The following is a 13425-nucleotide window of genomic DNA, read 5'->3' on the forward strand; positions in this document are numbered from 1 at the left end:
TTGAACATGCAAAGGTATATTGAAAAGATTTTCTTTTTTGATACACTAAGCGAGGATTGCTCTCGGAAAAACCAGGCAGTTGCGCAGAGAACATGTGGAGTAATACAAAGCGGTAGAAAAGTGAGGACGCATGTCCCATTTCTTGCCTTGATGACTACTGTGATACTGTAAGCTTACGGTGATGTAAGAAAGCTGCGTACGCACTATCATCAACTTAATTCTTTCCCGTAATTTCAATGTGAATAGGCATTTCTGGCAACTTCAGACTGCAGGGTTTCGTGTTCAGGCATTAAACGAACCACAGTTACTTGCGTGACGATTTGCATAATGGTAAACTGCGAGGCTTGTTGCAATGCGCCCCGCGCACGAGATCGATTGCGTAAGGAATACGACATCTTCTGCAGCAAGATATTCCAAATTTCGCGAGACCGCCACTATTGCACCACACTCGCCAACCGCTAATCATGACCCATGGTCCATCCGGCCCGGCCATGTAGCTGTCAACGAGGGTTAAAAAACGCAGCTGCGCAGAGGTCGGCGTCCGATTTAACAAATTCATCTATCTACACTTGGAGTTATTTTTGCTAATCGGTCGTTAAGAGCTGGAGACCGTTGAAGGTTGTTTCTTCAGTTGATATACTGTTCATTGAATCCGCTCTCGGTACGCGTAATATGCATGTCCTCTCTTCAAATGTCAAGGGCGGGCATATATTTTGCCTCTGTCTCGGGCAGCACAACCCTCATGGTTAAAGCTTGTTGAGCTCTGCACAAAAACGGTAATGCGTCCTGGCACCTACACTAGAGAATGGCCTTGCCGGGCGAAGCATCATTTCGTCATTTGAGTTGCCACGATACCTCAGGCGCCTGAATCTGAAGTCGGCATGATTCAGCATCGTAAAGCACCTTGTTGTTCGAATCTGGGTACGGAATTCTTAGACATTGTCGAGCACCTCTTCAGTGCATAGCTTCTAGGTTCTGGCACAGGACGTTCAATTCTGGCCCTAAGGAACCTTGCTTAGTATGCTGCTGATAAATAATGGTGAATTTAACTATTTTATCGAAGGAAGACGCACTAACAAATCAAAGTTTATTGAACATGCCAGGTCAATACTGGTTGACAAGGAATATATCGAAGTTACAGAAAAAGAAGAAGAGAGAACTGACATGTCTCCATGCATATCCCAAAATGAAATGCATGCATCTCGGAAAGTGTAACAGAGATTCATGCTTACACAAGATTTTCCCTAACATCTACCGCTTTCCTAATTTCTCTAGGCCGCCGATCTGCACAGAATGCTAGCATCTTCCTCTAAAATGCACTCTCGAAAACTGAGCGTGCATTGTAATTGAAGAAGCTAACATTCTGTGCAGATGGGCTGCCTAGACAAATTATGGAAGTTTTAGATCTAAAAACGCTGGCAGAACCCTGTCAGCATTTGGATGCACTTCCTGTCAGGAAATACACGTTCATTTCTGCTTCTCCTTTTTTTCTGTGTTCGGTTTATTGCTTGTCCGCCAGCATTTACTCGCCGTGTACATTAAACTTTCCGTTGCTAGATCATCTCGGTTTTCTGGTTGGTCCTATGTGTCCTGTTCTGCCGTTTGCAACGAGGCTATTAATATTTTTTTTAGATGCCACAAGTCACTTTAACGGCCCTTATGATGTGTCTGTGTACCTTATAAAATCTTTTGTTTGGCCCATGTTGCAAGAGCGCACGGTGTGAAGCAGTAAGAACAATGTACGCTAATTTCTAATTGAATGGTTTATACTTAAAATGTGGTAATTTATAAAAGTTACCACAAAGTAGTACACCAAGAAAGCCTGATAAAAATTAGTGCGCGATGAAGCCGAACAGAGTGAGAAACTGCAAAGATTAAATACAAATAAATATACAAGTCCAGGGAAAATAAAGGCGTTATCACCAAGTGCGCATGCGGCTGCCTTCCATGAAACTCAAGCTTTTTTTTTTCAATGGCATGGAACTGAGTAGCTTGCATAAGCAAGCTATCAATCTGTGTATTGGAATAAGAACAGTGTTTCTTGAAAGGTGCTGCCATGCACAATTGGAATTTTAATAATTTTCTCCCTGTACGTGAAATTTTTACTTGTATTTTCTCTCTGTAGTGTTTTTATTTATGTTTGGTTGCAGCAAGCACCAATTCTTATGTAGCTTTCAAAGCAGTCCTTTTTTTCTGGTAAACTGTATAAATCAGTACATTTTTACACTGAACCTTAGTTGGAAGTTAGCCCCCATCCGTCACTGGTGTCATCCTTTTGATACTGCTTCATGCTATGCGCCATTGCTAAATTTATGTGTGTGTGTGCGTATGTGCGCGCTCACGCCTAGATGTGGATGTGAAATCGTTTCGTTGGGCAGGGGTATTGTTATTCTCCTGTGCATCTTCGTGAATTCATTTGCTGCATTGCAGCAGAAACAAAATGGACAAGAACGGAGTGAACACACAGAGTGCTTTGTTCTTGCCCGTTGTCTATATGTTGCGCTTTAGTTGATAATGAATACACACCAACTCGCCTAGTTTTCAGCTCTTATGTCAGGCTATCAGCTTGCTTGTGTACTGGAATGGGGTATGCGTCCTTTAATTTATTTTTGGCCATGTGTTCGCAAGTCCCGTCTCAATCTCATTAATTTCGCGACAATCTTGCGTGAGCGAAAGGCCCCCACAGTTATCCGTTATTCCATGCAGGCGTGCGGAATGATGCTGCCTGCACATTTGCAGTGCAAGTGCTCCTTTGATTGCTTTCAGTTCTCGTTTCTAAGTGCTTGCCGAGGCTTCAATTATTTAAGCTGCTCCGTACGCGTGATTTTTGTATGCTACTCAACAAATGAAATTTCTGTCGACCCCTAAAAGGCATGTCGCCTCGTGGGAATCCAACGCCTCGCTGTACTGACAACTCGCAAATGCGTGTGAAGCAAACATGAAAATGCACTTCATTTGCTGCTTAGCGTGTCAATGAACGCATAGAAATGGGAGAATGGATTCTGCGGTAGAAGGTTTTTATTCTCCGTCGCGTACGTAGCGAATTCGGCAATACACGTATCCGCGCATTTCACTTGTTGAGCGAGACGCCATTTCCCAAAACAAACCGATGAAATCGCTCTCAGCGCATTTTCGACAGAAATCGCAGCCATCGCTGCGACGGTGCGACTGTGGGAGCAACCGGTTAGTAGCAGGTGAAAATCTGCGGGGTTGGCACTGCGACTGCGACTTCCGTCGGAAACGATGGAAAGCACACTTCCGTTGCGAAGAAAATCGCATAATATGAAACAGGCTATAATCAATTACTTATGTTAGTCCGATGTTTCGTGTCAATGCCTCTTGCCTTCCACCATTCCACCATGAATGACACTGACCCAGGTAGGCGGGGAAATGTTGGATACATAGATAAGACATGCATAGACAGGCAGACAGACAGACAGACAGACAGACAGACAGACAGACAGACAGACAGACAGACAGACAGACAGACAGACAGACAGACAGACAGACGGACGGACGGACGGACGGACGGACGGACGGACGGGCGGGCGGACGGACGGACGGACGGACGGACGGACGGACAGACAGACAGACAGACAGACAGACAGACAGACAGACAGACAGACAGACAGACAGACAGACGGACGGACGGACGGACGGACGGACGGACGGACGGACGGACGGACGGACGGACGGACGGACGGACGGACGGACAGACAGACAGACAGACAGACAGACAGACAGACAGAGACTCCAGAAAGTACGTGATGTACTATAAGAATGCCAACGTATCAAAAGCGTAGGTAAAAGTTCTCCGACGTCTGGCGGAATCAAACTTGTGTCTTGTATTTTTATTTTATAATCTCGTCTAAATATACGTCCCCGCTAACTTTAGCCATAGTTTAAACATATGCGAATGCAGCGTGGCTTGACAGAACTAACGTAATGTTATTTTCCATCGTCTTGGAGATCCTCAAATGAGATTTTGTTTCATTCCGCCTAATTAAATAAATAGTATCATTTAATTAATGAACAGTGATATTATTACATGGAAAGCGTGAAAGAGAAACTTGTAGAGCGACATGAAAAACTCCCGATACAGCTTTCTGTTGCTCAATACGTGCTACATAAAAGAGTTTGTCCGAGTATGAAAGAGGCCCGCAAATTCACCGAAAACTTCCACTCCACTGGCCGCTCGAGGCATTTGGGTGTGTTCACAGGCTTCTTTTACGTTTGGAAAAACACCTTTACGTAGCACACATTGAGAACAGAAAGTTGCATCCATACTTTTTCTTGTTGCCCTACAATGTTATCTTTCACACTTTCAGCCTGCTTATAATATTTGTGAAGTTGAATAAATGATTAAGACTAATTATCTAATTAGACGGAATGAAAAAAATAATTTAAGTATCTCACAGTGACGGCAAACACATTACCTTGATTCTGTCCAGCTACATAGAATTCGCATGTAGCTTTAAATTCTGGCCAAAGTTAGCTGGGACACGTGGTATATAAACACAGGCGTCATGCGCAAATTTTCAGGCAGTGCCGCTGGATGACACAGCATGTCCAACGGCAAAGCGCCAGAGCTCATTTAAACAGTGTGCATGGCGTATATTCGGCTCTGCGTAAATTTCGGTTTTGATTATGTATTGCGCCGTTACATTACTTCACTGCGCACACTAATAATTTGGACATGCATCATGAGGCGGAGTTTACCTACATTATTACGTAGAGTCAGGTGCCTTCCGCAATTGTGCAATGTGAAATTTTACGCAATCATTATGAGCAACTTTTTCCGCTCTCAAATTCTGCTGTCACTATTTTGCAAATGCAATGTTTTCAAATTTCACAATTTAACTTTGCAGGAAGAACCCCTCTTGTAAGCGTTCCGCGAAAATACAGCATTTTGCACGCGACTAGCCAATGCCTCATTACAGGGGAAATTCCAGATCAAGGAGGTGAGCTAATTTTACTACATGGTGCAAACATTTGCCAAAAGTATGGATGCTCCACTAAAGAAGTGACCGCTTTTTATGAGTGTATTTCAGTGGTTATTCTCTTGCGAGAAATTGTTTTATAGACATAGGGTGTGTTTAACTATCCCTATATGTGATGCATGTTTTGCGAGCGTTTAGATAATGCTTTATGAGTGTTTAGAATAAAAGGTGCCAATCATGTTTGTCATCGGCAGACGGGTGGTCCAAGGTGACGAATGCAACCAATACTTCCGTCCGCGAAGAAAAGACAGTTGTGGGCATTCTAGCATCACATCTAAGTTGATATTTTTCCATTCGGCTGCCTGACTTCCCGCCTATCCAACAGGCGGAATCATTGGCAATTGGCTTTGTTTTACGCAAATTCCCTTCATATCTGTTATCACCCGTAATCTTAACTGATTAACTGTGAGCCTGTTCTTCGCTAATCACATTCAAATTGTCAGACTCATTAGAAACTGTCTATTCTCTTTTTCCAAGACTTTTCTCGTTCGTTTAGTGTGAGTATCAGAGAAGGACGATCTAGCCCTAAATGAATATATAGATTCACTTGCAGTCGCATCCATCCCACAATGGTCTTATAATTCCCATTTTACCTAAGTCAGCTTTCATCACTGCGATGTGATTCAGAAAATATACTACTGCAAATAAGTTCGTGTAATCATCGTTGCCAACATCTCATTTCCCGCATCTCAATTTTCCATGGAACAACAAATGGTGCTCTACTACAAAAACTTAAGTAATGATTACTAGGCTACGGTGTCGAATCCACCTACTGAACTTTTGCCTCTACCGGTCAGGTCTGGGTATATGATGTTTATGTCTTTTTTCCTATGAGGGTGAATGTCTGGAACGCTTCTTCTTGGCATGCCGCCGTTTCATTATTCAACAGAAATGTATCTAGAAGAAGCGTTGCAAAACTTGGCTTGAATATGACTCTTCCTGTAATACTTTTGCTTTGGGTAACCGTACTCGGTTACAGCTAGAGAAACGTTTGTGAAGCCTTCTGCATTCGTCTGCATAAGACAAAAAGAATTGCACGCTAGAATTCCTCCCTAATGATTGCTGTACTGATATAATTCTTTTTCACAGCGTAGGCCCTTAGGGGCTCATTCCGAACGCTGTGTCGGTTGGCCATGGTGTCCGCCGCCACCTCCGCCACCGGTGTTTTGTGCTGGTAGCAACTAACGCAGGTAATGAGAGAAATAAAGCCCAGTTCCAGCAGTGATGGAGCCCAGGCTCCCTGAGTAGAAGTCAGCTACTCTACCACTGAGTCCCGGCAGCGCTTGCCAATATACACCGAAAGAAAAATGCCCTCTAAACGCGTCCCAGCGCGTGAGGACACACGCGATGTGACATGCGCACCGCGCCGCGTCGATAAGTGCATATTTTGCATTGTAGTTGCATATTATTATACAAGGCAGGACGCCATGTATCAGATGTACAGTAGGCTGTACAAGGCAGGCTAAGAAGGTTTGAGGAAGAGAAAATGTTTTGAGGAGCTGTATGAAAGAATGCTAGTACAATTATATTGTGTGCCTGATATAATCAAGCTGGCTAGGTGACTATATCGCCACCGAAGCGTCTCAAAGAGGGTGCCCGTAAGTAATCCTGCTGTTAACAGCGCAAACCGCAGACGTGGACGCGAGACGAGAAGTTCACACCGCGAGCACTGACATTCAACAACGTTTATTTGAAAGAAACCTGGCTTCTTATACGTTTGCCCACAGGGATAACACGTGTCACAGACACGTCATTGGACATCACGTGACACACGCAGTGCTGCGCACTCAAGAAAATTTTTGCACTTGCAAAATCTCAAGTTTGTTTTTGTTAGCAACAAGAATGCCGTGCTATCACATTGGTAATAACGTCTAGGAATCTAGGCTGTCTCAATAATCTCGCGAACAAGCTGGTTATTGGGTGTTTCCAGCACTTCACAGCATCTGAATTCTGTGGGACTAGCTTTGGAAGGGCAATCCCTGACGTGGAGACTTAATTCCTGTTCGCCTGTTCGACGTTGAGTTTATGTTCTTTTAGTATGTCGTTTCTGCGTCTTCCAGTTTGCCCTATACACGTTTTTCCCATATTTCAAAACTGTGGAATGCACCGTGGCTTCTGTGAAATTCACAAAGCGGCTCTGGTGAATTATCGTGCAACCTTGTGGCTTTAATCGGCTGTTCTGCATAGACACGTCGGCAGAGGCTTTTCAGTTTTTCTGGAGCAGTGAACACAATTTAATTCCAGCTTTGCGCCCTATCTTTTTCAAGCGGTGAGATATGTTGTGCAGGTAAGGCAGGACCACAGTCCTTCGCTCTTCTTTATTTTTTGTGTTCTCGCCACCCTGCTCGCCAGTGACCCGCTCGAGCTTTAGGTTCTTGCTCATTTGTTCCAAAACAGACACAAGAAGGTCCGACCGTTCACCAGCTCTAGTAAGGCAGTCAACCTGGCGGCGAAAAATTTGTGGCATCCTTGGATGCACTATTTTTGAGCGCATTTGATAGACAAAGGTTTGCAATGGCTCTCTTCACCAGTTTTAATGCCCTAATTGGAATGGCAGCGGCGAGTTGCTGCCTCTGGGTTTATCCTTGACATCCCCTCAAAAGGATGACCTTAGAATCTGGCGCCTACACGTTTGTTCCCAGCTGGACCTCCTCTTTCGGCAAAGAATGCCGATTTGAATTTAAACTCTTTGAGACTCCCAGGCTCACGGTTGCTTTTGAGCAATTCACAAATAACAGTTGCCACTTTACGCCAACGGGAAGATCGAACGCTTTCACAGGCATTTTAAAGCAGCCACCATATGCGACTCCAGCCCCACATGAATCGAGGCTTTGCGACCCGTCGCCTGAAGTCTAAACACCACGTTTAAACACTACATTAGGCAACACCTGCCGAGGCCGCATTATGTTTCGCGCGCACGCGTAAATGCCCAGTGTGTGAAATCTGTGAGATCGGCGAGATGGTGTGCTGCCGCTAGACAAGCGAGCGCCGGAGGAGGAAGACGCCTGGAGGTGGAGAATAGAATCGCTAGGCGGGTAACGTACTGAGGAATGCGCTGAGGGCGCGATAATGCAACGCCAACTATAGGAGAGTCTAGGTGGCGTTGAGCGACTCGAGGAAAGAAAAGAAGGAGCCTAATAGGTCCTGGAGGAGGAGAGCAGCTGGAGGCGTTCTGGGGTGACCTCCTTTGGTAGTTGCTACCAGTTCTGTGTGCGCTATGAAAGTACCGCCTACTTGTCGTAATCGACACATCGAGCGCCGAGCGAGAAGGACGGAGCAGCGACGCAAGCGAGGGCAGACCGAGCGTGGTTCGACCGACCTCGAAGTCGTCGCCGAATGCTGGGAACGAGCTCTACGAGCCCGGGAAAAGGCGTGGTCTTGCTTGCACAGGAAACTTCTGAAGTAGAAGGGGAAAATGAATACTGTGAATCGCATATTACTAAAGGGCCTGCAATAATGAAGACTGTGCATTTCCTTTCGGTGCCTCGCGATCTTTCTTAATGGTACTTTAAACTTCAAAAAGACCGTTAGACTTGCAATCCAAACATTTTAAAAACATTGCATGCGCAATGCATAAAAATGGACTAGCCCCCATACGCTTGCGCGTAACCCACGTTGACGAAGCGAAACCTCCCTGTAACATTTATTTAATTAATTACAACCTACATTATACTAAATAATGATGACGTACTTAAAAACTCAGCTTTTACAGCCATTCGATTTTAGGTGTTTGCTTTAACTTTGTTATTTTTTTCATTGGTTGCAAACAAAAACGAGTCATGCGTTGCCCCATAGGTAGGTAAGAGCTCCCATGCTATGTATTCTTAAATAAATACTGACTTGGCATTTTTCAGACTTAGATATCTTGCCTTAAAACATCCCAGACCTTTAAACCCTAGCCAAAATACAAGCCGGCCTCTGAGCAACCCAACTAATTTATCACTACGTCTTTTCTGCATAGAGTTTTGGCTTCATTTTTCATGACGCAACTGTGTCTTTACATCATCAAGCAGTAAGTAGCTATGGAGGAGAAGGATAATATGGCGTTTTCACACTCGCTGGAAGTCATAAGGGTGCCTCCTACGCTACAAGTCATTGTGATGGCTAAAATAACACCTAAAGTAAGAGAAAACGATATAGCAAGCTGGCGCGAGCGCCAAACGTCTCATTGTCCGGCTTACGTGGCTACCTTTTGTGTCACTTCGTCACGATAAAGTTGGAACGAAAATGATATTTGTTGTAGTAATGTTATTATAATAAATACATGAATGATGTGGGGCTTGCGAGTATTTTTCGTGAAGATAGAGCTCTGGTCTGGGCGAAAATAAAGTCGTAAATATGATATACCAGCACGCCTTTAAATTACATTGGACTTTTCATGGGCACTGAAAACTGGTAAACTCATAACTCCAATTCACTGAAATTGCTTCTGAACAACGCCAGCCCACGCCATGTCCCAGCTACTGAGATTTACTATCACGGCTAACTGGAAGACTTAACAAGGCTTACCGCTTCAATACGTGTTGTTCGTCATTGCGACTACAGTTACCATTAAATCTCTCCTTACACAATGCAGTGCTGCATATCACTCAACACAATATGATCGTAAAAAAAATAAATACCGTCTTTTACGTGCCACAACTGCAATAATATTATGAGGCACGGCATAGTGGACTACCTTGGGCTCTTTAAACTTCGCCAAACTCTAATTACACGGTCGTTATTACATTTTGACCCCATTCAAATGCGGTCGCCGTGACCTGGATTTAATCCGCGACATTGCGTTAAACAGGGCAATGTCAATTCACTCAAGTACCACTTCGCGTAGCCTGGCACTTTACTGTTCACTCTTTATTTCATTCGCTGCCTAAAGCACATCCACATTACTCGCATTAAAGGCGGCTGACTGCATGAATTCTAATCTTTCCGCTTCGGTTTGTTTCCATCGACCTTCGCTAAAAGATCTACAAAATGAAAAATAAAATCTGGCGTTGTTGGACGATTAGTTTTTTGTGCCCACCGCCCGATGTCCTCCTCACAGAGTTCGCAGTTCAACTGTCTCTTTGTCGGCAGCCATCTTGACGATTACAAACGTGCCTTGTAATAGGTGAAATATGGTATTTACACGGGAGTACAGCTTTCAATGTTTCAATCACACCATCAACGTCTTTTCTTCATCCTAGGCTTGTGAAATAACAATAAAAAGGGATAGGGGAGGTAGCTTTTTTTTGCCTACTCATTTTTTTTCTGGTAGAGGAACTGAGGAGAATCAGAGTCACTGACCAAATCTGAAGTTATATCTGACGTGCGGGTTTCTTGTTCAACTAGTTGGACAAGAAATTGGCGTCATTTATGTAGCCAGTACGCGACGTAACGAAACGCACAAGACGTCATCATCCTTTCTTCGTAGACACCCACCGAAAAGGTAGCTGACGTACTGTCGCGTTGTTTAAATTTTATAACGGAAACGCCACCAAGGCTAAGACATGTGGTCTATGGGGTCCAACGTGCGGTCACGTTGGCCCCTGATAGTCTTGACACGAGCGACTACCAGAAGAAGATGTTGGCTCTTCTCGAAGACCATCATACGTACGCTCCTCTAACTTATGATCCTACGAGCAGACTAGAGAGCAAGCTGCAGAAAGTTGCTGTCGAGACTTTTCAAGTTGGTTCCTCTATTACAATCACCCTTTGCTCTGCACGAAAATATCAGCTCCCTGCAATCTATGGCCTGCCAAAAGTCGACAACCCTGGAGTTCCACTTCGGCCTATCGTCCACTTTACCAGATCATCGCTCTACCGACTATCGGGCTAACTTCACCAAGTGTTGAGCCCGCTTGCCGGTGATACCTCGACGGAGGTCGAAAATACATCCAAGTTTGTAGCGAAGGTGAAGGACATCACTCAGAGTCAAGACGGTGCCATGGTCTCGTTCAACGTGACATCTGTATTCACTAGTGTGCCAGTAGATTTTGCAGTAGCCACGTCCGAAGAAGCCGTAAAAGCAGATCGTAGTCGTCCTGGTCCCACGCCTTCTAAAGTCCCTGAACTTCTCAAGCTGCAAGAGGTTTTGTCTAAGCAACAACTTGTTTAATATGGTGCTAGCCTTTATCAGCAAAATCATGGCACGGCGATGGGAACGTAAATACCGGCTGCCACGGCCAATATAGTAATGGACGATTTGCAAAAAAGAAGTACTCGGTACAAGCCTCCTTCAATCCGATATCTAAGGTTTTTATCGCTACGTAGATGACTGCTTTTGTATTTTGAAGACGCTGGACATTTCACACTTCCTGGACTGCCCTAACGCGCAAAATGTGCACATACCGTTCACCGTTGAACACGAGAAGGACTACTTGCCGCCCTTCTTTCATGTACTGGTTCCCCTGAGTAAGGGCCCTCTCGCCTTCTCGGTCAACACGACGACTGCGCAAGCGGGTCGTTACCTCACGTTCAGTTCCTGACATCTTGTCTGCCACAAGACGTCCGTAACATCGTCCTGGATGACAGGTGCCCTACTTGTCTGCTGAGGTGGCGATGCATTAAGAAAGGAAATAAGAACGGTCCACCATGAGCTCACCCACAACGCCTAACCTAGAAATTTCAAATGCAAAACCGAGAAGTAGATGTTACAGCCAAACTTACAGCCAAACACTACAATCAGTGCAATCTTAGCCATACCTTACGTCCAATGTATCAGCGAAGCATTGGCGCGCGTGTTTTCAAAATACGACTTGCCCAGTGCCTACATGCCGACCAGCAAGCTGCGGAACTAGCTAGCGAATGGGACACACGAGTTGTTCATTGAATCATTCGCAGGAGGCATGTATGCGTTTTAATTTTGAACACATGATCTGGCTGTGCCCAGCCTTACAGGCATCTTCGCTTCAAAGCTAGGGCTCCTGGGAATCCACTCTCTAGTCTCCAGAATACCTAAAACTCCAGGCCGTCCACAAGGCCCATTACGTTGCGGTGGGTCTCGACATGCCAGTCCCGTGCTGGGTGAAGGCATCGGTCCATCCCCAGTTGCCGCGGACCTGAGCTCTTCAGGACCCCAGTGAAGATCTTGTCATGTCATGTCATGTCATGTCAAAGTGACCATGCGCTGATTGTCATGTAGTATATATTGGCGAAACGTGAAAGTTTTCCAGAAGCCTCAATGACCACAAACGCGATGTAAGAAATAACCGTCACACGAAGGATGCCATTGCCGAGCATACGCAAAAAGGTAATCACAAGATTTATTAAGACAAACTCACTGTTATCGCCAAGGAAAAGAAGACGTCATTCCGCCGGCTGCTAGAGCCGCTAATCATTCAGTCGACGCATGCTATATGAACCGGAAAACAGGGACTGTACCTGCCATTTACGCACGCTAGTTACGTCGCGTATTGGCTACATAAGCGACAATTTCCTGTCCAACTCATTGAACAAGTAACCAGTACGCGGTTTTGAAACGTCTGATATTTCATCAGACTTTGTCAGTGAGCGTGATTCTCCTCATTGCATGCCAGACTAGAAAAAATTTCATCGAACTCTTCATTATGCTAGAGGAAATAAGGCTGTACTTGCTATTGAGCCCGTTCGTAATTGGAACCCACATGGCAGGCAACTGCGGCGACAAGCTTGTAACCTAGTATTAGACTATTACGCATGGACGCCAGTTTTATCCAAGTGGAAACAATGGGGGTATACGCTGGGACCTCGTCTATTACTAAGGCGAAAGCATTCGATGTCCGGCGTTACGCCGTCCGGCGTTATTTCACCAAAATCCGTGGCACCAAAATTCATAGGGAGGGGAACTCTGGATTTTAATGAAAGTCGAACCCTTTATCTGTGGTGTTAATTAAGGCGAATTGAATCAACACGCACGACCTATGGTGGGAGTCGAACCCGCGACTTTGTTTTTAATTAGGGCGAATTTAGGAATCACTGTGTTAAACAGAAGAATGAAGCCGCAGCGAAAAAGCACGAAATGTGGCCTTAATTAATGTACTGTTGATTAGGATACAGTTAATTAGGCACTCGAACCCACGTCCTTTGATGAGAGTCGAACCCACTACCTCTGGTTTTAAATAAGGTAATTTAATTAGAAACCTCGACCTATGGTGCGACTCGAACCCACTAGGTTTGATGTGAATTAGTGCGACATATCTGATCAATTTCTTTTTTAAAGAAAGGTGAAGCTGAGGTGTGAAAGAAGCGTAAGCTCGAACGCTTTATTTAGTTTATTATGATAGAGGTAATTAGAGCCCACGACCTTTAATGGTTGTCGAATCCGCTACCTCTGGTATTAAATAAGTCAAACTTCATTAAGACCCTCGACATCTGGGACTAGTCGAACCCAAAATCTTTGATGCCAATTAAGGCGAATTAGGGCATCAATTTATTTATATGTACCTGCGACTTTTGGTATTAATTAAGG

The sequence above is a fragment of the Dermacentor andersoni genome, chromosome 10, assembly GCF_023375885.2.
Source record: "Dermacentor andersoni chromosome 10, qqDerAnde1_hic_scaffold, whole genome shotgun sequence".
NCBI lineage: Eukaryota > Metazoa > Arthropoda > Arachnida > Ixodida > Ixodidae > Dermacentor > Dermacentor andersoni.